General features: G+C 46.5%; 17 non-coding genes and 1 pseudogene across 17 annotated transcripts; all 18 read right to left on the reverse strand.

Moving 5' to 3' along the window:
- Positions 1-258: 258 nt before the first annotated feature.
- Positions 259-449, reverse strand: LOC142274208 (U2 spliceosomal RNA). The gene has a single exon (XR_012738547.1). It is a non-coding gene; the product is annotated as a U2 spliceosomal RNA (small nuclear RNA).
- Positions 450-1836: 1387 nt separating this feature from the next.
- LOC142274209 (U2 spliceosomal RNA) lies at positions 1837-2027 on the reverse strand. The gene has a single exon (XR_012738548.1). It is a non-coding gene; the product is annotated as a U2 spliceosomal RNA (small nuclear RNA).
- A 1387-nt stretch (positions 2028-3414) lies between these two features.
- Positions 3415-3605, reverse strand: LOC142274210 (U2 spliceosomal RNA). The gene has a single exon (XR_012738549.1). It is a non-coding gene; the product is annotated as a U2 spliceosomal RNA (small nuclear RNA).
- A 1387-nt stretch (positions 3606-4992) lies between these two features.
- On the reverse strand, positions 4993-5183 carry LOC142274212 (U2 spliceosomal RNA). Its single transcript, XR_012738551.1, has one exon. It is a non-coding gene; the product is annotated as a U2 spliceosomal RNA (small nuclear RNA).
- Positions 5184-6571: 1388 nt separating this feature from the next.
- Positions 6572-6762, reverse strand: LOC142274213 (U2 spliceosomal RNA). The gene has a single exon (XR_012738552.1). It is a non-coding gene; the product is annotated as a U2 spliceosomal RNA (small nuclear RNA).
- Positions 6763-8149: 1387 nt separating this feature from the next.
- LOC142274215 (U2 spliceosomal RNA) lies at positions 8150-8340 on the reverse strand. The gene has a single exon (XR_012738553.1). It is a non-coding gene; the product is annotated as a U2 spliceosomal RNA (small nuclear RNA).
- A 1387-nt stretch (positions 8341-9727) lies between these two features.
- Positions 9728-9918, reverse strand: LOC142274216 (U2 spliceosomal RNA). Its single transcript, XR_012738554.1, has one exon. It is a non-coding gene; the product is annotated as a U2 spliceosomal RNA (small nuclear RNA).
- Positions 9919-11305: 1387 nt separating this feature from the next.
- Positions 11306-11496, reverse strand: LOC142274217 (U2 spliceosomal RNA). Its single transcript, XR_012738555.1, has one exon. It is a non-coding gene; the product is annotated as a U2 spliceosomal RNA (small nuclear RNA).
- Positions 11497-12883: 1387 nt separating this feature from the next.
- On the reverse strand, positions 12884-13074 carry LOC142274218 (U2 spliceosomal RNA). Its single transcript, XR_012738556.1, has one exon. It is a non-coding gene; the product is annotated as a U2 spliceosomal RNA (small nuclear RNA).
- Positions 13075-14461: 1387 nt separating this feature from the next.
- LOC142274237 (U2 spliceosomal RNA) lies at positions 14462-14659 on the reverse strand. The gene has a single exon (XR_012738573.1). It is a non-coding gene; the product is annotated as a U2 spliceosomal RNA (small nuclear RNA).
- A 684-nt stretch (positions 14660-15343) lies between these two features.
- On the reverse strand, positions 15344-15470 carry LOC142274240 (U2 spliceosomal RNA; annotated as a pseudogene).
- A 1387-nt stretch (positions 15471-16857) lies between these two features.
- Positions 16858-17048, reverse strand: LOC142274219 (U2 spliceosomal RNA). Its single transcript, XR_012738557.1, has one exon. It is a non-coding gene; the product is annotated as a U2 spliceosomal RNA (small nuclear RNA).
- Positions 17049-18435: 1387 nt separating this feature from the next.
- On the reverse strand, positions 18436-18626 carry LOC142274220 (U2 spliceosomal RNA). Its single transcript, XR_012738558.1, has one exon. It is a non-coding gene; the product is annotated as a U2 spliceosomal RNA (small nuclear RNA).
- Positions 18627-20013: 1387 nt separating this feature from the next.
- LOC142274221 (U2 spliceosomal RNA) lies at positions 20014-20204 on the reverse strand. The gene has a single exon (XR_012738559.1). It is a non-coding gene; the product is annotated as a U2 spliceosomal RNA (small nuclear RNA).
- Positions 20205-21591: 1387 nt separating this feature from the next.
- On the reverse strand, positions 21592-21782 carry LOC142274222 (U2 spliceosomal RNA). Its single transcript, XR_012738560.1, has one exon. It is a non-coding gene; the product is annotated as a U2 spliceosomal RNA (small nuclear RNA).
- Positions 21783-23169: 1387 nt separating this feature from the next.
- Positions 23170-23360, reverse strand: LOC142274224 (U2 spliceosomal RNA). Its single transcript, XR_012738562.1, has one exon. It is a non-coding gene; the product is annotated as a U2 spliceosomal RNA (small nuclear RNA).
- Positions 23361-24747: 1387 nt separating this feature from the next.
- Positions 24748-24938, reverse strand: LOC142274226 (U2 spliceosomal RNA). Its single transcript, XR_012738563.1, has one exon. It is a non-coding gene; the product is annotated as a U2 spliceosomal RNA (small nuclear RNA).
- Positions 24939-26326: 1388 nt separating this feature from the next.
- LOC142274227 (U2 spliceosomal RNA) lies at positions 26327-26517 on the reverse strand. Its single transcript, XR_012738564.1, has one exon. It is a non-coding gene; the product is annotated as a U2 spliceosomal RNA (small nuclear RNA).
- Positions 26518-26674: the final 157 nt, after the last annotated feature.

Below are 26674 nucleotides of genomic sequence, written 5' to 3' on the forward strand. Positions count from 1 at the left end.
TTGCAAATGATCTAGATAAGACAGAGAACTGCAGCACGGGGACATAGCCGAGTTGGTCAGGTTGAGTGGTGATGAGTTTGCTATTTGGATGAATAAAGAAAGTCAAAAGTGTGAAAGATAAAAAACAAAAGGAGGAAGTGTGAAAAGTGAATGGGCCAAATTGAGGTGCATATGAAGACGTATGCTTTCTTCCAATTCATTAAATCGGGCTAATATGAATCAGGTGAATTGAGTTCTGCTTTTGGAAACTGGGTTAAGAAGGGGTGCACCGTTCCTGGAGGTACTGCAATACCAGGTCAATGCGTGGAGTGGACAGAGCAAGCTCTTTTTCCATCTCCCTGTTCTAAAAATCCATTTAATATATGGTCCCCAGATAGGGGACGTATCAGATATTAAACTGATAAGAACAGATACTACACTTGATCTTAGCCAAAAGGCCGAGAAGCGATAACCAGAATTGGTTTGGGCCTCGAGTGGCACCCTGGCCTATGCCGGACACATCTTAGGGAGAGAGAGCGAGAGGGAGACAAACCCACGCCTACACAAGACATTTTGTCACCCAAGCCAACCCTTGAAAAGGCTGCTTTGCAGAGCCAAAACAAGAAGAATGGTGCGTTTTGCAGCCGCCGCCCACTGCAATGAATCTGAATAACTCCTCCTTTAGGGCGCAAGCAACTCCCCTCCCCCTTGCAGTCTTTCCAATTCACGATACAAAAAGACGGACAGGACAGGTTGCCTGACTTTCCGTCACTGCCACCCTTTGCCATCCTTACCCGTAGAAAGCCCTTTCATCATCCCCAAACCCTAATCTTTTCCCTTTCCTTCCCAGCCCCCAAACCCTGCCCTCTGTACCTTTCTCACCACCCGCTTCCCTTCTCCTGTCATCCCCCTACCACCCGGGAAAAAAAGAGATTGCCCCCTCCTTCCACTAGCCCACCCTCCCACCCAAAGAACAACTTCTTCTGCGCAGCTTGTTTTCTAGGCAGCAGCGCTATTGTGATGTCATCGGGGGGCATTGTGACAAGCCGCCAGTGTTCCGTCTCTTCATGTTGTGCACAGTTCAAACGGAAAATACATCAACAGGCAGACTACAGAAAAGCTTACTATCAAAGGTTAGAGGGGGGCTTTCTCAGAGGGCTTTTTACAGTTTTTCTATTCCCAATTAGCCGTTTAAGTGTACTTATTGAAAGTAGTAATTCTTTCATAGGCCGCCCTTTCTTAGTATTTGACGTTCCTTATATTGCGGTATGAGGCTTCGCAGTAGGTTGCAAACATTCATCACCCATGACTGTCCCCAATTGAGCTCAGAAGCTCAATGTCTATCATGACCTCTCTTTTAGAATGTCCAAGAGCAAGCAAACTATTCCTCCAGGAGAGGGCGCCAACAGACTACTAAAGAGATCATCATTACTCAAAGAAAACCCCAAAAACCAATGCATGATAGGAATAAACAGGTAACTTTCTTTGGAGTGGAAGCGGAGAGATCGCACCAGATGCCAATTCTAGATGTTATCACACCTGTGGTCACTGCAGCAGCAGGTGAATCCACTTTGTCCAAAAGGGATCTATTCCATTCAATTGCAAATGATCTAGATAAGACAGAGAACTGCAGCACGGGGACATAGCCGAGTTGGTCAGGTTGAGTGGTGATGAGTTTGCTATTTGGATGAATAAAGAAAGTCAAAAGTGTGAAAGATAAAAAACAAAAGGAGGAAGTGTGAAAAGTGAATGGGCCAAATTGAGGTGCATATGAAGACGTATGCTTTCTTCCAATTCATTAAATCGGGCTAATATGAATCAGGTGAATTGAGTTCTGCTTTTGGAAACTGGGTTAAGAAGGGGTGCACCGTTCCTGGAGGTACTGCAATACCAGGTCAATGCGTGGAGTGGACAGAGCAAGCTCTTTTTCCATCTCCCTGTTCTAAAAATCCATTTAATATATGGTCCCCAGATAGGGGACGTATCAGATATTAAACTGATAAGAACAGATACTACACTTGATCTTAGCCAAAAGGCCGAGAAGCGATAACCAGAATTGGTTGTGGGCCTCGAGTGGCACCCTGGCCTATGCCGGACACATCTTAGGGAGAGAGAGCGAGAGGGAGACAAACCCACGCCTACACAAGACATTTTGTCACCCAAGCCAACCCTTGAAAAGGCTGCTTTGCAGAGCCAAAACAAGAAGAATGGTGCGTTTTGCAGCCGCCGCCCACTGCAATGAATCTGAATAACTCCTCCTTTAGGGCGCAAGCAACTCCCCTCCCCCTTGCAGTCTTTCCAATTCACGATACAAAAAGACGGACAGGACAGGTTGCCTGACTTTCCGTCACTGCCACCCTTTGCCATCCTTACCCGTAGAAAGCCCTTTCATCATCCCCAAACCCTAATCTTTTCCCTTTCCTTCCCAGCCCCCAAACCCTGCCCTCTGTACCTTTCTCACCACCCGCTTCCCTTCTCCTGTCATCCCCCTACCACCCGGGAAAAAAAGAGATTGCCCCCTCCTTCCACTAGCCCACCCTCCCACCCAAAGAACAACTTCTTCTGCGCAGCTTGTTTTCTAGGCAGCAGCGCTATTGTGATGTCATCGGGGGGCATTGTGACAAGCCGCCAGTGTTCCGTCTCTTCATGTTGTGCACAGTTCAAACGGAAAATACATCAACAGGCAGACTACAGAAAAGCTTACTATCAAAGGTTAGAGGGGGGCTTTCTCAGAGGGCTTTTTACAGTTTTTCTATTCCCAATTAGCCGTTTAAGTGTACTTATTGAAAGTAGTAATTCTTTCATAGGCCGCCCTTTCTTAGTATTTGACGTTCCTTATATTGCGGTATGAGGCTTCGCAGTAGGTTGCAAACATTCATCACCCATGACTGTCCCCAATTGAGCTCAGAAGCTCAATGTCTATCATGACCTCTCTTTTAGAATGTCCAAGAGCAAGCAAACTATTCCTCCAGGAGAGGGCGCCAACAGACTACTAAAGAGATCATCATTACTCAAAGAAAACCCCAAAAACCAATGCATGATAGGAATAAACAGGTAACTTTCTTTGGAGTGGAAGCGGAGAGATCGCACCAGATGCCAATTCTAGATGTTATCACACCTGTGGTCACTGCAGCAGCAGGTGAATCCACTTTGTCCAAAAGGGATCTATTCCATTCAATTGCAAATGATCTAGATAAGACAGAGAACTGCAGCACGGGGACATAGCCGAGTTGGTCAGGTTGAGTGGTGATGAGTTTGCTATTTGGATGAATAAAGAAAGTCAAAAGTGTGAAAGATAAAAAACAAAAGGAGGAAGTGTGAAAAGTGAATGGGCCAAATTGAGGTGCATATGAAGACGTATGCTTTCTTCCAATTCATTAAACGGGCTAATATGAATCAGGTGAATTGAGTTCTGCTTTTGGAAACTGGGTTAAGAAGGGGTGCACCGTTCCTGGAGGTACTGCAATACCAGGTCAATGCGTGGAGTGGACAGAGCAAGCTCTTTTTCCATCTCCCTGTTCTAAAAATCCATTTAATATATGGTCCCCAGATAGGGGACGTATCAGATATTAAACTGATAAGAACAGATACTACACTTGATCTTAGCCAAAAGGCCGAGAAGCGATAACCAGAATTGGTTTGGGCCTCGAGTGGCACCCTGGCCTATGCCGGACACATCTTAGGGAGAGAGAGCGAGAGGGAGACAAACCCACGCCTACACAAGACATTTTGTCACCCAAGCCAACCCTTGAAAAGGCTGCTTTGCAGAGCCAAAACAAGAAGAATGGTGCGTTTTGCAGCCGCCGCCCACTGCAATGAATCTGAATAACTCCTCCTTTAGGGCGCAAGCAACTCCCCTCCCCCTTGCAGTCTTTCCAATTCACGATACAAAAAGACGGACAGGACAGGTTGCCTGACTTTCCGTCACTGCCACCCTTTGCCATCCTTACCCGTAGAAAGCCCTTTCATCATCCCCAAACCCTAATCTTTTCCCTTTCCTTCCCAGCCCCCAAACCCTGCCCTCTGTACCTTTCTCACCACCCGCTTCCCTTCTCCTGTCATCCCCCTACCACCCGGGAAAAAAAGAGATTGCCCCCTCCTTCCACTAGCCCACCCTCCCACCCAAAGAACAACTTCTTCTGCGCAGCTTGTTTTCTAGGCAGCAGCGCTATTGTGATGTCATCGGGGGGCATTGTGACAAGCCGCCAGTGTTCCGTCTCTTCATGTTGTGCACAGTTCAAACGGAAAATACATCAACAGGCAGACTACAGAAAAGCTTACTATCAAAGGTTAGAGGGGGGCTTTCTCAGAGGGCTTTTTACAGTTTTTCTATTCCCAATTAGCCGTTTAAGTGTACTTATTGAAAGTAGTAATTCTTTCATAGGCCGCCCTTTCTTAGTATTTGACGTTCCTTATATTGCGGTATGAGGCTTCGCAGTAGGTTGCAAACATTCATCACCCATGACTGTCCCCAATTGAGCTCAGAAGCTCAATGTCTATCATGACCTCTCTTTTAGAATGTCCAAGAGCAAGCAAACTATTCCTCCAGGAGAGGGCGCCAACAGACTACTAAAGAGATCATCATTACTCAAAGAAAACCCCAAAAACCAATGCATGATAGGAATAAACAGGTAACTTTCTTTGGAGTGGAAGCGGAGAGATCGCACCAGATGCCAATTCTAGATGTTATCACACCTGTGGTCACTGCAGCAGCAGGTGAATCCACTTTGTCCAAAAGGGATCTATTCCATTCAATTGCAAATGATCTAGATAAGACAGAGAACTGCAGCACGGGGACATAGCCGAGTTGGTCAGGTTGAGTGGTGATGAGTTTGCTATTTGGATGAATAAAGAAAGTCAAAAGTGTGAAAGATAAAAAACAAAAGGAGGAAGTGTGAAAAGTGAATGGGCCAAATTGAGGTGCATATGAAGACGTATGCTTTCTTCCAATTCATTAAATCGGGCTAATATGAATCAGGTGAATTGAGTTCTGCTTTTGGAAACTGGGTTAAGAAGGGGTGCACCGTTCCTGGAGGTACTGCAATACCAGGTCAATGCGTGGAGTGGACAGAGCAAGCTCTTTTTCCATCTCCCTGTTCTAAAAATCCATTTAATATATGGTCCCCAGATAGGGGACGTATCAGATATTAAACTGATAAGAACAGATACTACACTTGATCTTAGCCAAAAGGCCGAGAAGCGATAACCAGAATTGGTTTGGGCCTCGAGTGGCACCCTGGCCTATGCCGGACACATCTTAGGGAGAGAGAGCGAGAGGGAGACAAACCCACGCCTACACAAGACATTTTGTCACCCAAGCCAACCCTTGAAAAGGCTGCTTTGCAGAGCCAAAACAAGAAGAATGGTGCGTTTTGCAGCCGCCGCCCACTGCAATGAATCTGAATAACTCCTCCTTTAGGGCGCAAGCAACTCCCCTCCCCCTTGCAGTCTTTCCAATTCACGATACAAAAAGACGGACAGGACAGGTTGCCTGACTTTCCGTCACTGCCACCCTTTGCCATCCTTACCCGTAGAAAGCCCTTTCATCATCCCCAAACCCTAATCTTTTCCCTTTCCTTCCCAGCCCCCAAACCCTGCCCTCTGTACCTTTCTCACCACACCGCTTCCCTTCTCCTGTCATCCCCCTACCACCCGGGAAAAAAAGAGATTGCCCCCTCCTTCCACTAGCCCACCCTCCCACCCAAAGAACAACTTCTTCTGCGCAGCTTGTTTTCTAGGCAGCAGCGCTATTGTGATGTCATCGGGGGGCATTGTGACAAGCCGCCAGTGTTCCGTCTCTTCATGTTGTGCACAGTTCAAACGGAAAATACATCAACAGGCAGACTACAGAAAAGCTTACTATCAAAGGTTAGAGGGGGGCTTTCTCAGAGGGCTTTTTACAGTTTTTCTATTCCCAATTAGCCGTTTAAGTGTACTTATTGAAAGTAGTAATTCTTTCATAGGCCGCCCTTTCTTAGTATTTGACGTTCCTTATATTGCGGTATGAGGCTTCGCAGTAGGTTGCAAACATTCATCACCCATGACTGTCCCCAATTGAGCTCAGAAGCTCAATGTCTATCATGACCTCTCTTTTAGAATGTCCAAGAGCAAGCAAACTATTCCTCCAGGAGAGGGCGCCAACAGACTACTAAAGAGATCATCATTACTCAAAGAAAACCCCAAAAACCAATGCATGATAGGAATAAACAGGTAACTTTCTTTGGAGTGGAAGCGGAGAGATCGCACCAGATGCCAATTCTAGATGTTATCACACCTGTGGTCACTGCAGCAGCAGGTGAATCCACTTTGTCCAAAAGGGATCTATTCCATTCAATTGCAAATGATCTAGATAAGACAGAGAACTGCAGCACGGGGACATAGCCGAGTTGGTCAGGTTGAGTGGTGATGAGTTTGCTATTTGGATGAATAAAGAAAGTCAAAAGTGTGAAAGATAAAAAACAAAAGGAGGAAGTGTGAAAAGTGAATGGGCCAAATTGAGGTGCATATGAAGACGTATGCTTTCTTCCAATTCATTAAATCGGGCTAATATGAATCAGGTGAATTGAGTTCTGCTTTTGGAAACTGGGTTAAGAAGGGGTGCACCGTTCCTGGAGGTACTGCAATACCAGGTCAATGCGTGGAGTGGACAGAGCAAGCTCTTTTTCCATCTCCCTGTTCTAAAAATCCATTTAATATATGGTCCCCAGATAGGGGACGTATCAGATATTAAACTGATAAGAACAGATACTACACTTGATCTTAGCCAAAAGGCCGAGAAGCGATAACCAGAATTGGTTTGGGCCTCGAGTGGCACCCTGGCCTATGCCGGACACATCTTAGGGAGAGAGAGCGAGAGGGAGACAAACCCACGCCTACACAAGACATTTTGTCACCCAAGCCAACCCTTGAAAAGGCTGCTTTGCAGAGCCAAAACAAGAAGAATGGTGCGTTTTGCAGCCGCCGCCCACTGCAATGAATCTGAATAACTCCTCCTTTAGGGCGCAAGCAACTCCCCTCCCCCTTGCAGTCTTTCCAATTCACGATACAAAAAGACGGACAGGACAGGTTGCCTGACTTTCCGTCACTGCCACCCTTTGCCATCCTTACCCGTAGAAAGCCCTTTCATCATCCCCAAACCCTAATCTTTTCCCTTTCCTTCCCAGCCCCCAAACCCTGCCCTCTGTACCTTTCTCACCACCCGCTTCCCTTCTCCTGTCATCCCCCTACCACCCGGGAAAAAAAGAGATTGCCCCCTCCTTCCACTAGCCCACCCTCCCACCCAAAGAACAACTTCTTCTGCGCAGCTTGTTTTCTAGGCAGCAGCGCTATTGTGATGTCATCGGGGGGCATTGTGACAAGCCGCCAGTGTTCCGTCTCTTCATGTTGTGCACAGTTCAAACGGAAAATACATCAACAGGCAGACTACAGAAAAGCTTACTATCAAAGGTTAGAGGGGGGCTTTCTCAGAGGGCTTTTTACAGTTTTTCTATTCCCAATTAGCCGTTTAAGTGTACTTATTGAAAGTAGTAATTCTTTCATAGGCCGCCCTTTCTTAGTATTTGACGTTCCTTATATTGCGGTATGAGGCTTCGCAGTAGGTTGCAAACATTCATCACCCATGACTGTCCCCAATTGAGCTCAGAAGCTCAATGTCTATCATGACCTCTCTTTTAGAATGTCCAAGAGCAAGCAAACTATTCCTCCAGGAGAGGGCGCCAACAGACTACTAAAGAGATCATCATTACTCAAAGAAAACCCCAAAAACCAATGCATGATAGGAATAAACAGGTAACTTTCTTTGGAGTGGAAGCGGAGAGATCGCACCAGATGCCAATTCTAGATGTTATCACACCTGTGGTCACTGCAGCAGCAGGTGAATCCACTTTGTCCAAAAGGGATCTATTCCATTCAATTGCAAATGATCTAGATAAGACAGAGAACTGCAGCACGGGGACATAGCCGAGTTGGTCAGGTTGAGTGGTGATGAGTTTGCTATTTGGATGAATAAAGAAAGTCAAAAGTGTGAAAGATAAAAAACAAAAGGAGGAAGTGTGAAAAGTGAATGGGCCAAATTGAGGTGCATATGAAGACGTATGCTTTCTTCCAATTCATTAAATCGGTCTAATATGAATCAGGTGAATTGAGTTCTGCTTTTGGAAACTGGGTTAAGAAGGGGTGCACCGTTCCTGGAGGTACTGCAATACCAGGTCAATGCGTGGAGTGGACAGAGCAAGCTCTTTTTCCATCTCCCTGTTCTAAAAATCCATTTAATATATGGTCCCCAGATAGGGGACGTATCAGATATTAAACTGATAAGAACAGATACTACACTTGATCTTAGCCAAAAGGCCGAGAAGCGATAACCAGAATTGGTTTGGGCCTCGAGTGGCACCCTGGCCTATGCCGGACACATCTTAGGGAGAGAGAGCGAGAGGGAGACAAACCCACGCCTACACAAGACATTTTGTCACCCAAGCCAACCCTTGAAAAGGCTGCTTTGCAGAGCCAAAACAAGAAGAATGGTGCGTTTTGCAGCCGCCGCCCACTGCAATGAATCTGAATAACTCCTCCTTTAGGGCGCAAGCAACTCCCCTCCCCCTTGCAGTCTTTCCAATTCACGATACAAAAAGACGGACAGGACAGGTTGCCTGACTTTCCGTCACTGCCACCCTTTGCCATCCTTACCCGTAGAAAGCCCTTTCATCATCCCCAAACCCTAATCTTTTCCCTTTCCTTCCCAGCCCCCAAACCCTGCCCTCTGTACCTTTCTCACCACCCGCTTCCCTTCTCCTGTCATCCCCCTACCACCCGGGAAAAAAAGAGATTGCCCCCTCCTTCCACTAGCCCACCCTCCCACCCAAAGAACAACTTCTTCTGCGCAGCTTGTTTTCTAGGCAGCAGCGCTATTGTGATGTCATCGGGGGGCATTGTGACAAGCCGCCAGTGTTCCGTCTCTTCATGTTGTGCACAGTTCAAACGGAAAATACATCAACAGGCAGACTACAGAAAAGCTTACTATCAAAGGTTAGAGGGGGGCTTTCTCAGAGGGCTTTTTACAGTTTTTCTATTCCCAATTAGCCGTTTAAGTGTACTTATTGAAAGTAGTAATTCTTTCATAGGCCGCCCTTTCTTAGTATTTGACGTTCCTTATATTGCGGTATGAGGCTTCGCAGTAGGTTGCAAACATTCATCACCCATGACTGTCCCCAATTGAGCTCAGAAGCTCAATGTCTATCATGACCTCTCTTTTAGAATGTCCAAGAGCAAGCAAACTATTCCTCCAGGAGAGGGCGCCAACAGACTACTAAAGAGATCATCATTACTCAAAGAAAACCCCAAAAACCAATGCATGATAGGAATAAACAGGTAACTTTCTTTGGAGTGGAAGCGGAGAGATCGCACCAGATGCCAATTCTAGATGTTATCACACCTGTGGTCACTGCAGCAGCAGGTGAATCCACTTTGTCCAAAAGGGATCTATTCCATTCAATTGCAAATGATCTAGATAAGACAGAGAACTGCAGCACGGGGACATAGCCGAGTTGGTCAGGTTGAGTGGTGATGAGTTTGCTATTTGGATGAATAAAGAAAGTCAAAAGTGTGAAAGATAAAAAACAAAAGGAGGAAGTGTGAAAAGTGAATGGGCCAAATTGAGGTGCATATGAAGACGTATGCTTTCTTCCAATTCATTAAATCGGGCTAATATGAATCAGGTGAATTGAGTTCTGCTTTTGGAAACTGGGTTAAGAAGGGGTGCACCGTTCCTGGAGGTACTGCAATACCAGGTCAATGCGTGGAGTGGACAGAGCAAGCTCTTTTTCCATCTCCCTGTTCTAAAAATCCATTTAATATATGGTCCCCAGATAGGGGACGTATCAGATATTAAACTGATAAGAACAGATACTACACTTGATCTTAGCCAAAAGGCCGAGAAGCGATAACCAGAATTGGTTTGGGCCTCGAGTGGCACCCTGGCCTATGCCGGACACATCTTAGGGAGAGAGAGCGAGAGGGAGACAAACCCACGCCTACACAAGACATTTTGTCACCCAAGCCAACCCTTGAAAAGGCTGCTTTGCAGAGCCAAAACAAGAAGAATGGTGCGTTTTGCAGCCGCCGCCCACTGCAATGAATCTGAATAACTCCTCCTTTAGGGCGCAAGCAACTCCCCTCCCCCTTGCAGTCTTTCCAATTCACGATACAAAAAGACGGACAGGACAGGTTGCCTGACTTTCCGTCACTGCCACCCTTTGCCATCCTTACCCGTAGAAAGCCCTTTCATCATCCCCAAACCCTAATCTTTTCCCTTTCCTTCCCAGCCCCCAAACCCTGCCCTCTGTACCTTTCTCACCACCCGCTTCCCTTCTCCTGTCATCCCCCTACCACCCGGGAAAAAAAGAGATTGCCCCCTCCTTCCACTAGCCCACCCTCCCACCCAAAGAACAACTTCTTCTGCGCAGCTTGTTTTCTAGGCAGCAGCGCTATTGTGATGTCATCGGGGGGCATTGTGACAAGCCGCCAGTGTTCCGTCTCTTCATGTTGTGCACAGTTCAAACGGAAAATACATCAACAGGCAGACTACAGAAAAGCTTACTATCAAAGGTTAGAGGGGGGCTTTCTCAGAGGGCTTTTTACAGTTTTTCTATTCCCAATTAGCCGTTTAAGTGTACTTATTGAAAGTAGTAATTCTTTCATAGGCCGCCCTTTCTTAGTATTTGACGTTCCTTATATTGCGGTATGAGGCTTCGCAGTAGGTTGCAAACATTCATCACCCATGACTGTCCCCAATTGAGCTCAGAAGCTCAATGTCTATCATGACCTCTCTTTTAGAATGTCCAAGAGCAAGCAAACTATTCCTCCAGGAGAGGGCGCCAACAGACTACTAAAGAGATCATCATTACTCAAAGAAAACCCCAAAAACCAATGCATGATAGGAATAAACAGGTAACTTTCTTTGGAGTGGAAGCGGAGAGATCGCACCAGATGCCAATTCTAGATGTTATCACACCTGTGGTCACTGCAGCAGCAGGTGAATCCACTTTGTCCAAAAGGGATCTATTCCATTCAATTGCAAATGATCTAGATAAGACAGAGAACTGCAGCACGGGGACATAGCCGAGTTGGTCAGGTTGAGTGGTGATGAGTTTGCTATTTGGATGAATAAAGAAAGTCAAAAGTGTGAAAGATAAAAAACAAAAGGAGGAAGTGTGAAAAGTGAATGGGCCAAATTGAGGTGCATATGAAGACGTATGCTTTCTTCCAATTCATTAAATCGGGCTAATATGAATCAGGTGAATTGAGTTCTGCTTTTGGAAACTGGGTTAAGAAGGGGTGCACCGTTCCTGGAGGTACTGCAATACCAGGTCAATGCGTGGAGTGGACAGAGCAAGCTCTTTTTCCATCTCCCTGTTCTAAAAATCCATTTAATATATGGTCCCCAGATAGGGGACGTATCAGATATTAAACTGATAAGAACAGATACTACACTTGATCTTAGCCAAAAGGCCGAGAAGCGATAACCAGAATTGGTTTGGGCCTCGAGTGGCACCCTGGCCTATGCCGGACACATCTTAGGGAGAGAGAGCGAGAGGGAGACAAACCCACGCCTACACAAGACATTTTGTCACCCAAGCCAACCCTTGAAAAGGCTGCTTTGCAGAGCCAAAACAAGAAGAATGGTGCGTTTTGCAGCCGCCGCCCACTGCAATGAATCTGAATAACTCCTCCTTTAGGGCGCAAGCAACTCCCCTCCCCCTTGCAGTCTTTCCAATTCACGATACAAAAAGACGGACAGGACAGGTTGCCTGACTTTCCGTCACTGCCACCCTTTGCCATCCTTACCCGTAGAAAGCCCTTTCATCATCCCCAAACCCTAATCTTTTCCCTTTCCTTCCCAGCCCCCAAACCCTGCCCTCTGTACCTTTCTCACCACCCGCTTCCCTTCTCCTGTCATCCCCCTACCACCCGGGAAAAAAAGAGATTGCCCCCTCCTTCCACTAGCCCACCCTCCCACCCAAAGAACAACTTCTTCTGCGCAGCTTGTTTTCTAGGCAGCAGCGCTATTGTGATGTCATCGGGGGGCATTGTGACAAGCCGCCAGTGTTCCGTCTCTTCATGTTGTGCACAGTTCAAACGGAAAATACATCAACAGGCAGACTACAGAAAAGCTTACTATCAAAGGTTAGAGGGGGGCTTTCTCAGAGGGCTTTTTACAGTTTTTCTATTCCCAATTAGCCGTTTAAGTGTACTTATTGAAAGTAGTAATTCTTTCATAGGCCGCCCTTTCTTAGTATTTGACGTTCCTTATATTGCGGTATGAGGCTTCGCAGTAGGTTGCAAACATTCATCACCCATGACTGTCCCCAATTGAGCTCAGAAGCTCAATGTCTATCATGACCTCTCTTTTAGAATGTCCAAGAGCAAGCAAACTATTCCTCCAGGAGAGGGCGCCAACAGACTACTAAAGAGATCATCATTACTCAAAGAAAACCCCAAAAACCAATGCATGATAGGAATAAACAGGTAACTTTCTTTGGAGTGGAAGCGGAGAGATCGCACCAGATGCCAATTCTAGATGTTATCACACCTGTGGTCACTGCAGCAGCAGGTGAATCCACTTTGTCCAAAAGGGATCTATTCCATTCAATTGCAAATGATCTAGATAAGACAGAGAACTGCAGCACGGGGACATAGCCGAGTTGGTCAGGTTGAGTGGTGATGAGTTTGCTATTTGGATGAATAAAGAAAGTCAAAAGTGTGAAAGATAAAAAACAAAAGGAGGAAGTGTGAAAAGTGAATGGGCCAAATTGAGGTGCATATGAAGACGTATGCTTTCTTCCAATTCATTAAATCGGGCTAATATGAATCAGGTGAATTGAGTTCTGCTTTTGGAAACTGGGTTAAGAAGGGGTGCACCGTTCCTGGAGGTACTGCAATACCAGGTCAATGCGTGGAGTGGACAGAGCAAGCTCTTTTTCCATCTCCCTGTTCTAAAAATCCATTTAATATATGGTCCCCAGATAGGGGACGTATCAGATATTAAACTGATAAGAACAGATACTACACTTGATCTTAGCCAAAAGGCCGAGAAGCGATAACCAGAATTGGTTTGGGCCTCGAGTGGCACCCTGGCCTATGCCGGACACATCTTAGGGAGAGAGAGCGAGAGGGAGACAAACCCACGCCTACACAAGACATTTTGTCACCCAAGCCAACCCTTGAAAAGGCTGCTTTGCAGAGCCAAAACAAGAAGAATGGTGCGTTTTGCAGCCGCCGCCCACTGCAATGAATCTGAATAACTCCTCCTTTAGGGCGCAAGCAACTCCCCTCCCCCTTGCAGTCTTTCCAATTCACGATACAAAAAGACGGACAGGACAGGTTGCCTGACTTTCCGTCACTGCCACCCTTTGCCATCCTTACCCGTAGAAAGCCCTTTCATCATCCCCAAACCCTAATCTTTTCCCTTTCCTTCCCAGCCCCCAAACCCTGCCCTCTGTACCTTTCTCACCACCCGCTTCCCTTCTCCTGTCATCCCCCTACCACCCGGGAAAAAAAGAGATTGCCCCCTCCTTCCACTAGCCCACCCTCCCACCCAAAGAACAACTTCTTCTGCGCAGCTTGTTTTCTAGGCAGCAGCGCTATTGTGATGTCATCGGGGGGCATTGTGACAAGCCGCCAGTGTTCCGTCTCTTCATGTTGTGCACAGTTCAAACGGAAAATACATCAACAGGCAGACTACAGAAAAGCTTACTATCAAAGGTTAGAGGGGGGCTTTCTCAGAGGGCTTTTTACAGTTTTTCTATTCCCAATTAGCCGTTTAAGTGTACTTATTGAAAGTAGTAATTCTTTCATAGGCCGCCCTTTCTTAGTATTTGACGTTCCTTATATTGCGGTATGAGGCTTCGCAGTAGGTTGCAAACATTCATCACCCATGACTGTCCCCAATTGAGCTCAGAAGCTCAATGTCTATCATGACCTCTCTTTTAGAATGTCCAAGAGCAAGCAAACTATTCCTCCAGGAGAGGGCGCCAACAGACTACTAAAGAGATCATCATTACTCAAAGAAAACCCCAAAAACCAATGCATGATAGGAATAAACAGGTAACTTTCTTTGGAGTGGAAGCGGAGAGATCGCACCAGATGCCAATTCTAGATGTTATCACACCTGTGGTCACTGCAGCAGCAGGTGAATCCACTTTGTCCAAAAGGGATCTATTCCATTCAATTGCAAATGATCTAGATAAGACAGAGAACTGCAGCACGGGGACATAGCCGAGTTGGTCAGGTTGAGTGGTGATGAGTTTGCTATTTGGATGAATAAAGAAAGTCAAAAGTGTGAAAGATAAAAAACAAAAGGAGGAAGTGTGAAAAGTGAATGGGCCAAATTGAGGTGCATATGAAGACGTATGCTTTCTTCCAATTCATTAAATCGGGCTAATATGAATCAGGTGAATTGAGTTCTGCTTTTGGAAACTGGGTTAAGAAGGGGTGCACCGTTCCTGGAGGTACTGCAATACCAGGTCAATGCGTGGAGTGGACAGAGCAAGCTCTTTTTCCATCTCCCTGTTCTAAAAATCCATTTAATATATGGTCCCCAGATAGGGGACGTATCAGATATTAAACTGATAAGAACAGATTTTTTGATTTAATGAAGCTTTCCAAAGCACCGCAAAAAATGCATGACCGAAGTCACACCAAAAACAGTGCAAAGGCTAGGATTCGTGTGGACCCTTCCGTGAGGAGAGGGTCCCCAAAAATCAACCCCGTCCCTCCGAGCCAGAAGGCCACAGCAAGGGTCAGGGATCTTCGGTGCTCCCCCAAGCCGAAGCCTGGTTGAGCCTTGTCGTTGCTCCCAGCGTCCACCCAGGCATCTTACCCAAGTGGAGTAGAGAGCTACTAGTTGTTGGTTTCGCAGCCGAAACTGCCCGGACCGTCAACCGGTGTTAGTTTCTCAGCCCAAGGCTAACCGGACCTCCAACCGGGTGTTGGTTTCTCAGCCGAAGCTGACCCGGACCTCCAACCGGGTGTTGGTTTCTCAGCCGAAGCTGACCCGGACCTCAAACCGGGTGTTGGTTTCTCAGCCGAAGCTGACCCGGACCTCCAACCGGGTGTTGGTTTCTCAGCCCAAAGCTGAACGGACCTCCGACCATGATTATAAAAATTTCCCTTCCTAGCCAGAAGGCCGGGATAGAGCAATATGCTCAGAAAGTATGAAAGGGCAAGGTACGGTGTGCTACAGAGCCCAAGGCTCGCCGGGGTCCCAAGCCAGCAAGCTCAGACTCACTCCAGGGTCGTCAGTCCTGGGGCACATTGCACCATAGCCCCCACACTTACTCAGTCTAATAGCCTCGATCCTGGTAGGGCCATGTTTTCCTCTAGATGAATATACTATACATCCAGAGTACTAGCAAGCGCAACCTTCCAGTGTGCATTGCATCTGCCGAGCCTCACAGATACTACACTTGATCTTAGCCAAAAGGCCGAGAAGCGATAACCAGAATTGGTTTGGGCCTCGAGTGGCACCCTGGCCTATGCCGGACACATCTTAGGGAGAGAGAGCGAGAGGGAGACAAACCCACGCCTACACAAGACATTTTGTCACCCAAGCCAACCCTTGAAAAGGCTGCTTTGCAGAGCCAAAACAAGAAGAATGGTGCGTTTTGCAGCCGCCGCCCACTGCAATGAATCTGAATAACTCCTCCTTTAGGGCGCAAGCAACTCCCCTCCCCCTTGCAGTCTTTCCAATTCACGATACAAAAAGACGGACAGGACAGGTTGCCTGACTTTCCGTCACTGCCACCCTTTGCCATCCTTACCCGTAGAAAGCCCTTTCATCATCCCCAAACCCTAATCTTTTCCCTTTCCTTCCCAGCCCCCAAACCCTGCCCTCTGTACCTTTCTCACCACCCGCTTCCCTTCTCCTGTCATCCCCCTACCACCCGGGAAAAAAAGAGATTGCCCCCTCCTTCCACTAGCCCACCCTCCCACCCAAAGAACAACTTCTTCTGCGCAGCTTGTTTTCTAGGCAGCAGCGCTATTGTGATGTCATCGGGGGGCATTGTGACAAGCCGCCAGTGTTCCGTCTCTTCATGTTGTGCACAGTTCAAACGGAAAATACATCAACAGGCAGACTACAGAAAAGCTTACTATCAAAGGTTAGAGGGGGGCTTTCTCAGAGGGCTTTTTACAGTTTTTCTATTCCCAATTAGCCGTTTAAGTGTACTTATTGAAAGTAGTAATTCTTTCATAGGCCGCCCTTTCTTAGTATTTGACGTTCCTTATATTGCGGTATGAGGCTTCGCAGTAGGTTGCAAACATTCATCACCCATGACTGTCCCCAATTGAGCTCAGAAGCTCAATGTCTATCATGACCTCTCTTTTAGAATGTCCAAGAGCAAGCAAACTATTCCTCCAGGAGAGGGCGCCAACAGACTACTAAAGAGATCATCATTACTCAAAGAAAACCCCAAAAACCAATGCATGATAGGAATAAACAGGTAACTTTCTTTGGAGTGGAAGCGGAGAGATCGCACCAGATGCCAATTCTAGATGTTATCACACCTGTGGTCACTGCAGCAGCAGGTGAATCCACTTTGTCCAAAAGGGATCTATTCCATTCAATTGCAAATGATCTAGATAAGACAGAGAACTGCAGCACGGGGACATAGCCGAGTTGGTCAGGTTGAGTGGTGATGAGTTTGCTATTTGGATGAATAAAGAAAGTCAAAAGTGTGAAAGATAAAAAACAAAAGGAGGAAGTGTGAAAAGTGAATGGGCCAAATTGAGGTGCATATGAAGACGTATGCTTTCTTCCAATTCATTAAATCGGGCTAATATGAATCAGGTGAATTGAGTTCTGCTTTTGGAAACTGGGTTAAGAAGGGGTGCACCGTTCCTGGAGGTACTGCAATACCAGGTCAATGCGTGGAGTGGACAGAGCAAGCTCTTTTTCCATCTCCCTGTTCTAAAAATCCATTTAATATATGGTCCCCAGATAGGGGACGTATCAGATATTAAACTGATAAGAACAGATACTACACTTGATCTTAGCCAAAAGGCCGAGAAGCGATAACCAGAATTGGTTTGGGCCTCGAGTGGCACCCTGGCCTATGCCGGACACATCTTAGGGAGAGAGAGCGAGAGGGAGACAAACCCACGCCTACACAAGACATTTTGTCACCCAAGCCAACCCTTGAAAAGGCTGCTTTGCAGAGCCAAAACAAGAAGAATGGTGCGTTTTGCAGCCGCCGCCCACTGCAATGAATCTGAATAACTCCTCCTTTAGGGCGCAAGCAACTCCCCTCCCCCTTGCAGTCTTTCCAATTCACGATACAAAAAGACGGACAGGACAGGTTGCCTGACTTTCCGTCACTGCCACCCTTTGCCATCCTTACCCGTAGAAAGCCCTTTCATCATCCCCAAACCCTAATCTTTTCCCTTTCCTTCCCAGCCCCCAAACCCTGCCCTCTGTACCTTTCTCACCACCCGCTTCCCTTCTCCTGTCATCCCCCTACCACCCGGGAAAAAAAGAGATTGCCCCCTCCTTCCACTAGCCCACCCTCCCACCCAAAGAACAACTTCTTCTGCGCAGCTTGTTTTCTAGGCAGCAGCGCTATTGTGATGTCATCGGGGGGCATTGTGACAAGCCGCCAGTGTTCCGTCTCTTCATGTTGTGCACAGTTCAAACGGAAAATACATCAACAGGCAGACTACAGAAAAGCTTACTATCAAAGGTTAGAGGGGGGCTTTCTCAGAGGGCTTTTTACAGTTTTTCTATTCCCAATTAGCCGTTTAAGTGTACTTATTGAAAGTAGTAATTCTTTCATAGGCCGCCCTTTCTTAGTATTTGACGTTCCTTATATTGCGGTATGAGGCTTCGCAGTAGGTTGCAAACATTCATCACCCATGACTGTCCCCAATTGAGCTCAGAAGCTCAATGTCTATCATGACCTCTCTTTTAGAATGTCCAAGAGCAAGCAAACTATTCCTCCAGGAGAGGGCGCCAACAGACTACTAAAGAGATCATCATTACTCAAAGAAAACCCCAAAAACCAATGCATGATAGGAATAAACAGGTAACTTTCTTTGGAGTGGAAGCGGAGAGATCGCACCAGATGCCAATTCTAGATGTTATCACACCTGTGGTCACTGCAGCAGCAGGTGAATCCACTTTGTCCAAAAGGGATCTATTCCATTCAATTGCAAATGATCTAGATAAGACAGAGAACTGCAGCACGGGGACATAGCCGAGTTGGTCAGGTTGAGTGGTGATGAGTTTGCTATTTGGATGAATAAAGAAAGTCAAAAGTGTGAAAGATAAAAAACAAAAGGAGGAAGTGTGAAAAGTGAATGGGCCAAATTGAGGTGCATATGAAGACGTATGCTTTCTTCCAATTCATTAAATCGGGCTAATATGAATCAGGTGAATTGAGTTCTGCTTTTGGAAACTGGGTTAAGAAGGGGTGCACCGTTCCTGGAGGTACTGCAATACCAGGTCAATGCGTGGAGTGGACAGAGCAAGCTCTTTTTCCATCTCCCTGTTCTAAAAATCCATTTAATATATGGTCCCCAGATAGGGGACGTATCAGATATTAAACTGATAAGAACAGATACTACACTTGATCTTAGCCAAAAGGCCGAGAAGCGATAACCAGAATTGGTTTGGGCCTCGAGTGGCACCCTGGCCTATGCCGGACACATCTTAGGGAGAGAGAGCGAGAGGGAGACAAACCCACGCCTACACAAGACATTTTGTCACCCAAGCCAACCCTTGAAAAGGCTGCTTTGCAGAGCCAAAACAAGAAGAATGGTGCGTTTTGCAGCCGCCGCCCACTGCAATGAATCTGAATAACTCCTCCTTTAGGGCGCAAGCAACTCCCCTCCCCCTTGCAGTCTTTCCAATTCACGATACAAAAAGACGGACAGGACAGGTTGCCTGACTTTCCGTCACTGCCACCCTTTGCCATCCTTACCCGTAGAAAGCCCTTTCATCATCCCCAAACCCTAATCTTTTCCCTTTCCTTCCCAGCCCCCAAACCCTGCCCTCTGTACCTTTCTCACCACCCGCTTCCCTTCTCCTGTCATCCCCCTACCACCCGGGAAAAAAAGAGATTGCCCCCTCCTTCCACTAGCCCACCCTCCCACCCAAAGAACAACTTCTTCTGCGCAGCTTGTTTTCTAGGCAGCAGCGCTATTGTGATGTCATCGGGGGGCATTGTGACAAGCCGCCAGTGTTCCGTCTCTTCATGTTGTGCACAGTTCAAACGGAAAATACATCAACAGGCAGACTACAGAAAAGCTTACTATCAAAGGTTAGAGGGGGGCTTTCTCAGAGGGCTTTTTACAGTTTTTCTATTCCCAATTAGCCGTTTAAGTGTACTTATTGAAAGTAGTAATTCTTTCATAGGCCGCCCTTTCTTAGTATTTGACGTTCCTTATATTGCGGTATGAGGCTTCGCAGTAGGTTGCAAACATTCATCACCCATGACTGTCCCCAATTGAGCTCAGAAGCTCAATGTCTATCATGACCTCTCTTTTAGAATGTCCAAGAGCAAGCAAACTATTCCTCCAGGAGAGGGCGCCAACAGACTACTAAAGAGATCATCATTACTCAAAGAAAACCCCAAAAACCAATGCATGATAGGAATAAACAGGTAACTTTCTTTGGAGTGGAAGCGGAGAGATCGCACCAGATGCCAATTCTAGATGTTATCACACCTGTGGTCACTGCAGCAGCAGGTGAATCCACTTTGTCCAAAAGGGATCTATTCCATTCAATTGCAAATGATCTAGATAAGACAGAGAACTGCAGCACGGGGACATAGCCGAGTTGGTCAGGTTGAGTGGTGATGAGTTTGCTATTTGGATGAATAAAGAAAGTCAAAAGTGTGAAAGATAAAAAACAAAAGGAGGAAGTGTGAAAAGTGAATGGGCCAAATTGAGGTGCATATGAAGACGTATGCTTTCTTCCAATTCATTAAATCGGGCTAATATGAATCAGGTGAATTGAGTTCTGCTTTTGGAAACTGGGTTAAGAAGGGGTGCACCGTTCCTGGAGGTACTGCAATACCAGGTCAATGCGTGGAGTGGACAGAGCAAGCTCTTTTTCCATCTCCCTGTTCTAAAAATCCATTTAATATATGGTCCCCAGATAGGGGACGTATCAGATATTAAACTGATAAGAACAGATACTACACTTGATCTTAGCCAAAAGGCCGAGAAGCGATAACCAGAATTGGTTTGGGCCTCGAGTGGCACCCTGGCCTATGCCGGACACATCTTAGGGAGAGAGAGCGAGAGGGAGACAAACCCACGCCTACACAAGACATTTTGTCACCCAAGCCAACCCTTGAAAAGGCTGCTTTGCAGAGCCAAAACAAGAAGAATGGTGCGTTTTGCAGCCGCCGCCCACTGCAATGAATCTGAATAACTCCTCCTTTAGGGCGCAAGCAACTCCCCTCCCCCTTGCAGTCTTTCCAATTCACGATACAAAAAGACGGACAGGACAGGTTGCCTGACTTTCCGTCACTGCCACCCTTTGCCATCCTTACCCGTAGAAAGCCCTTTCATCATCCCCAAACCCTAATCTTTTCCCTTTCCTTCCCAGCCCCCAAACCCTGCCCTCTGTACCTTTCTCACCACCCGCTTCCCTTCTCCTGTCATCCCCCTACCACCCGGGAAAAAAAGAGATTGCCCCCTCCTTCCACTAGCCCACCCTCCCACCCAAAGAACAACTTCTTCTGCGCAGCTTGTTTTCTAGGCAGCAGCGCTATTGTGATGTCATCGGGGGGCATTGTGACAAGCCGCCAGTGTTCCGTCTCTTCATGTTGTGCACAGTTCAAACGGAAAATACATCAACAGGCAGACTACAGAAAAGCTTACTATCAAAGGTTAGAGGGGGGCTTTCTCAGAGGGCTTTTTACAGTTTTTCTATTCCCAATTAGCCGTTTAAGTGTACTTATTGAAAGTAGTAATTCTTTCATAGGCCGCCCTTTCTTAGTATTTGACGTTCCTTATATTGCGGTATGAGGCTTCGCAGTAGGTTGCAAACATTCATCACCCATGACTGTCCCCAATTGAGCTCAGAAGCTCAATGTCTATCATGACCTCTCTTTTAGAATGTCCAAGAGCAAGCAAACTATTCCTCCAGGAGAGGGCGCCAACAGACTACTAAAGAGATCATCATTACTCAAAGAAAACCCCAAAAACCAATGCATGATAGGAATAAACAGGTAACTTTCTTTGGAGTGGAAGCGGAGAGATCGCACCAGATGCCAATTCTAGATGTTATCACACCTGTGGTCACTGCAGCAGCAGGTGAATCCACTTTGTCCAAAAGGGATCTATTCCATTCAATTGCAAATGATCTAGATAAGACAGAGAACTGCAGCACGGGGACATAGCCGAGTTGGTCAGGTTGAGTGGTGATGAGTTTGCTATTTGGATGAATAAAGAAAGTCAAAAGTGTGAAAGATAAAAAACAAAAGGAGGAAGTGTGAAAAGTGAATGGGCCAAATTGAGGTGCATATGAAGACGTATGCTTTCTTCCAATTCATTAAATCGGGCTAATATGAATCAGGTGAATTGAGTTCTGCTTTTGGAAACTGGGTTAAGAAGGGGTGCACCGTTCCTGGAGGTACTGCAATACCAGGTCAATGCGTGGAGTGGACAGAGCAAGCTCTTTTTCCATCTCCCTGTTCTAAAAATCCATTTAATATATGGTCCCCAGATAGGGGACGTATCAGATATTAAACTGATAAGAACAGATACTACACTTGATCTTAGCCAAAAGGCCGAGAAGCGATAACCAGAATTGGTTTGGGCCTCGAGTGGCACCCTGGCCTATGCCGGACACATCTTAGGGAGAGAGAGCGAGAGGGAGACAAACCCACGCCTACACAAGACATTTTGTCACCCAAGCCAACCCTTGAAAAGGCTGCTTTGCAGAGCCAAAACAAGAAGAATGGTGCGTTTTGCAGCCGCCGCCCACTGCAATGAATCTGAATAACTCCTCCTTTAGGGCGCAAGCAACTCCCCTCCCCCTTGCAGTCTTTCCAATTCACGATACAAAAAGACGGACAGGACAGGTTGCCTGACTTTCCGTCACTGCCACCCTTTGCCATCCTTACCCGTAGAAAGCCCTTTCATCATCCCCAAACCCTAATCTTTTCCCTTTCCTTCCCAGCCCCCAAACCCTGCCCTCTGTACCTTTCTCACCACCCGCTTCCCTTCTCCTGTCATCCCCCTACCACCCGGGAAAAAAAGAGATTGCCCCCTCCTTCCACTAGCCCACCCTCCCACCCAAAGAACAACTTCTTCTGCGCAGCTTGTTTTCTAGGCAGCAGCGCTATTGTGATGTCATCGGGGGGCATTGTGACAAGCCGCCAGTGTTCCGTCTCTTCATGTTGTGCACAGTTCAAACGGAAAATACATCAACAGGCAGACTACAGAAAAGCTTACTATCAAAGGTTAGAGGGGGGCTTTCTCAGAGGGCTTTTTACAGTTTTTCTATTCCCAATTAGCCGTTTAAGTGTACTTATTGAAAGTAGTAATTCTTTCATAGGCCGCCCTTTCTTAGTATTTGACGTTCCTTATATTGCGGTATGAGGCTTCGCAGTAGGTTGCAAACATTCATCACCCATGACTGTCCCCAATTGAGCTCAGAAGCTCAATGTCTATCATGACCTCTCTTTTAGAATGTCCAAGAGCAAGCAAACTATTCCTCCAGGAGAGGGCGCCAACAGACTACTAAAGAGATCATCATTACTCAAAGAAAACCCCAAAAACCAATGCATGATAGGAATAAACAGGTAACTTTCTTTGGAGTGGAAGCGGAGAGATCGCACCAGATGCCAATTCTAGATGTTATCACACCTGTGGTCACTGCAGCAGCAGGTGAATCCACTTTGTCCAAAAGGGATCTATTCCATTCAATTGCAAATGATCTAGATAAGACAGAGAACTGCAGCACGGGGACATAGCCGAGTTGGTCAGGTTGAGTGGTGATGAGTTTGCTATTTGGATGAATAAAGAAAGTCAAAAGTGTGAAAGATAAAAAACAAAAGGAGGAAGTGTGAAAAGTGAATGGGCCAAATTGAGGTGCATATGAAGACGTATGCTTTCTTCCAATTCATTAAATCGGGCTAATATGAATCAGGTGAATTGAGTTCTGCTTTTGGAAACTGGGTTAAGAAGGGGTGCACCGTTCCTGGAGGTACTGCAATACCAGGTCAATGCGTGGAGTGGACAGAGCAAGCTCTTTTTCCATCTCCCTGTTCTAAAAATCCATTTAATATATGGTCCCCAGATAGGGGACGTATCAGATATTAAACTGATAAGAACAGATACTACACTTGATCTTAGCCAAAAGGCCGAGAAGCGATAACCAGAATTGGTTTGGGCCTCGAGTGGCACCCTGGCCTATGCCGGACACATCTTAGGGAGAGAGAGCGAGAGGGAGACAAACCCACGCCTACACAAGACATTTTGTCACCCAAGCCAACCCTTGAAAAGGCTGCTTTGCAGAGCCAAAACAAGAAGAATGGTGCGTTTTGCAGCCGCCGCCCACTGCAATGAATCTGAATAACTCCTCCTTTAGGGCGCAAGCAACTCCCCTCCCCCTTGCAGTCTTTCCAATTCACGATACAAAAAGACGGACAGGACAGGTTGCCTGACTTTCCGTCACTGCCACCCTTTGCCATCCTTACCCGTAGAAAGCCCTTTCATCATCCCCAAACCCTAATCTTTTCCCTTTCCTTCCCAGCCCCCAAACCCTGCCCTCTGTACCTTTCTCACCACCCGCTTCCCTTCTCCTGTCATCCCCCTACCACCCGGGAAAAAAAGAGATTGCCCCCTCCTTCCACTAGCCCACCCTCCCACCCAAAGAACAACTTCTTCTGCGCAGCTTGTTTTCTAGGCAGCAGCGCTATTGTGATGTCATCGGGGGGCATTGTGACAAGCCGCCAGTGTTCCGTCTCTTCATGTTGTGCACAGTTCAAACGGAAAATACATCAACAGGCAGACTACAGAAAAGCTTACTATCAAAGGTTAGAGGGGGGCTTTCTCAGAGGGCTTTTTACAGTTTTTCTATTCCCAATTAGCCGTTTAAGTGTACTTATTGAAAGTAGTAATTCTTTCATAGGCCGCCCTTTCTTAGTATTTGACGTTCCTTATATTGCGGTATGAGGCTTCGCAGTAGGTTGCAAACATTCATCACCCATGACTGTCCCCAATTGAGCTCAGAAGCTCAATGTCTATCATGACCTCTCTTTTAGAATGTCCAAGAGCAAGCAAACTATTCCTCCAGGAGAGGGCGCCAACAGACTACTAAAGAGATCATCATTACTCAAAGAAAACCCCAAAAACCAATGCATGATAGGAATAAACAGGTAACTTTCTTTGGAGTGGAAGCGGAGAGATCGCACCAGATGCCAATTCTAGATGTTATCACACCTGTGGTCACTGCAGCAGCAGGTGAATCCACTTTGTCCAAAAGGGATCTATTCCATTCAATTGCAAATGATCTAGATAAGACAGAGAACTGCAGCACGGGGACATAGCCGAGTTGGTCAGGTTGAGTGGTGATGAGTTTGCTATTTGGATGAATAAAGAAAGTCAAAAGTGTGAAAGATAAAAAACAAAAGGAGGAAGTGTGAAAAGTGAATGGGCCAAATTGAGGTGCATATGAAGACGTATGCTTTCTTCCAATTCATTAAATCGGGCTAATATGAATCAGGTGAATTGAGTTCTGCTTTTGGAAACTGGGTTAAGAAGGGGTGCACCGTTCCTGGAGGTACTGCAATACCAGGTCAATGCGTGGAGTGGACAGAGCAAGCTCTTTTTCCATCTCCCTGTTCTAAAAATCCATTTAATATATGGTCCCCAGATAGGGGACGTATCAGATATTAAACTGATAAGAACAGATACTACACTTGATCTTAGCCAAAAGGCCGAGAAGCGATAACCAGAATTGGTTTGGGCCTCGAGTGGCACCCTGGCCTATGCCGGACACATCTTAGGGAGAGAGAGCGAGAGGGAGACAAACCCACGCCTACACAAGACATTTTGTCACCCAAGCCAACCCTTGAAAAGGCTGCTTTGCAGAGCCAAAACAAGAAGAATGGTGCGTTTTGCAGCCGCCGCCCACTGCAATGAATCTGAATAACTCCTCCTTTAGGGCGCAAGCAACTCCCCTCCCCCTTGCAGTCTTTCCAATTCACGATACAAAAAGACGGACAGGACAGGTTGCCTGACTTTCCGTCACTGCCACCCTTTGCCATCCTTACCCGTAGAAAGCCCTTTCATCATCCCCAAACCCTAATCTTTTCCCTTTCCTTCCCAGCCCCCAAACCCTGCCCTCTGTACCTTTCTCACCACCCGCTTCCCTTCTCCTGTCATCCCCCTACCACCCGGGAAAAAAAGAGATTGCCCCCTCCTTCCACTAGCCCACCCTCCCACCCAAAGAACAACTTCTTCTGCGCAGCTTGTTTTCTAGGCAGCAGCGCTATTGTGATGTCATCGGGGGGCATTGTGACAAGCCGCCAGTGTTCCGTCTCTTCATGTTGTGCACAGTTCAAACGGAAAATACATCAACAGGCAGACTACAGAAAAGCTTACTATCAAAGGTTAGAGGGGGGCTTTCTCAGAGGGCTTTTTACAGTTTTTCTATTCCCAATTAGCCGTTTAAGTGTACTTATTGAAAGTAGTAATTCTTTCATAGGCCGCCCTTTCTTAGTATTTGACGTTCCTTATATTGCGGTATGAGGCTTCGCAGTAGGTTGCAAACATTCATCACCCATGACTGTCCCCAATTGAGCTCAGAAGCTCAATGTCTATCATGACCTCTCTTTTAGAATGTCCAAGAGCAAGCAAACTATTCCTCCAGGAGAGGGCGCCAACAGACTACTAAAGAGATCATCATTACTCAAAGAAAACCCCAAAAACCAATGCATGATAGGAATAAACAGGTAACTTTCTTTGGAGTGGAAGCGGAGAGATCGCACCAGATGCCAATTCTAGATGTTATCACACCTGTGGTCACTGCAGCAGCAGGTGAATCCACTTTGTCCAAAAGGGATCTATTCCATTCAATTGCAAATGATCTAGATAAGACAGAGAACTGCAGCACGGGGACATAGCCGAGTTGGTCAGGTTGAGTGGTGATGAGTTTGCTATTTGGATGAATAAAGAAAGTCAAAAGTGTGAAAGATAAAAAACAAAAGGAGGAAGTGTGAAAAGTGAATGGGCCAAATTGAGGTGCATATGAAGACGTATGCTTTCTTCCAATTCATTAAATCGGGCTAATATGAATCAGGTGAATTGAGTTCTGCTTTTGGAAACTGGGTTAGAGAAGGGGTGCACCGTTCCTGGAGGTACTGCAATACCAGGTCAATGCGTGGAGTGGACAGAGCAAGCTCTTTTTCCATCTCCCTGTTCTAAAAATCCATTTAATATATGGTCCCCAGATAGGGGACGTATCAGATATTAAACTGATAAGAACAGATACTACACTTGATCTTAGCCAAAAGGCCGAGAAGCGATAACCAGAATTGGTTTGGGCCTCGAGTGGCACCCTGGCCTATGCCGGACACATCTTAGGGAGAGAGAGCGAGAGGGAGACAAACCCACGCCTACACAAGACATTTTGTCACCCAAGCCAACCCTTGAAAAGGCTTCTTTGCAGAGCCAAAACAAGAAG

The sequence above is a fragment of the Anomaloglossus baeobatrachus genome, unplaced genomic scaffold (genome assembly GCF_048569485.1).
Source record: "Anomaloglossus baeobatrachus isolate aAnoBae1 unplaced genomic scaffold, aAnoBae1.hap1 Scaffold_3714, whole genome shotgun sequence".
Taxonomy (NCBI): Eukaryota; Metazoa; Chordata; class Amphibia; order Anura; family Aromobatidae; genus Anomaloglossus; species Anomaloglossus baeobatrachus.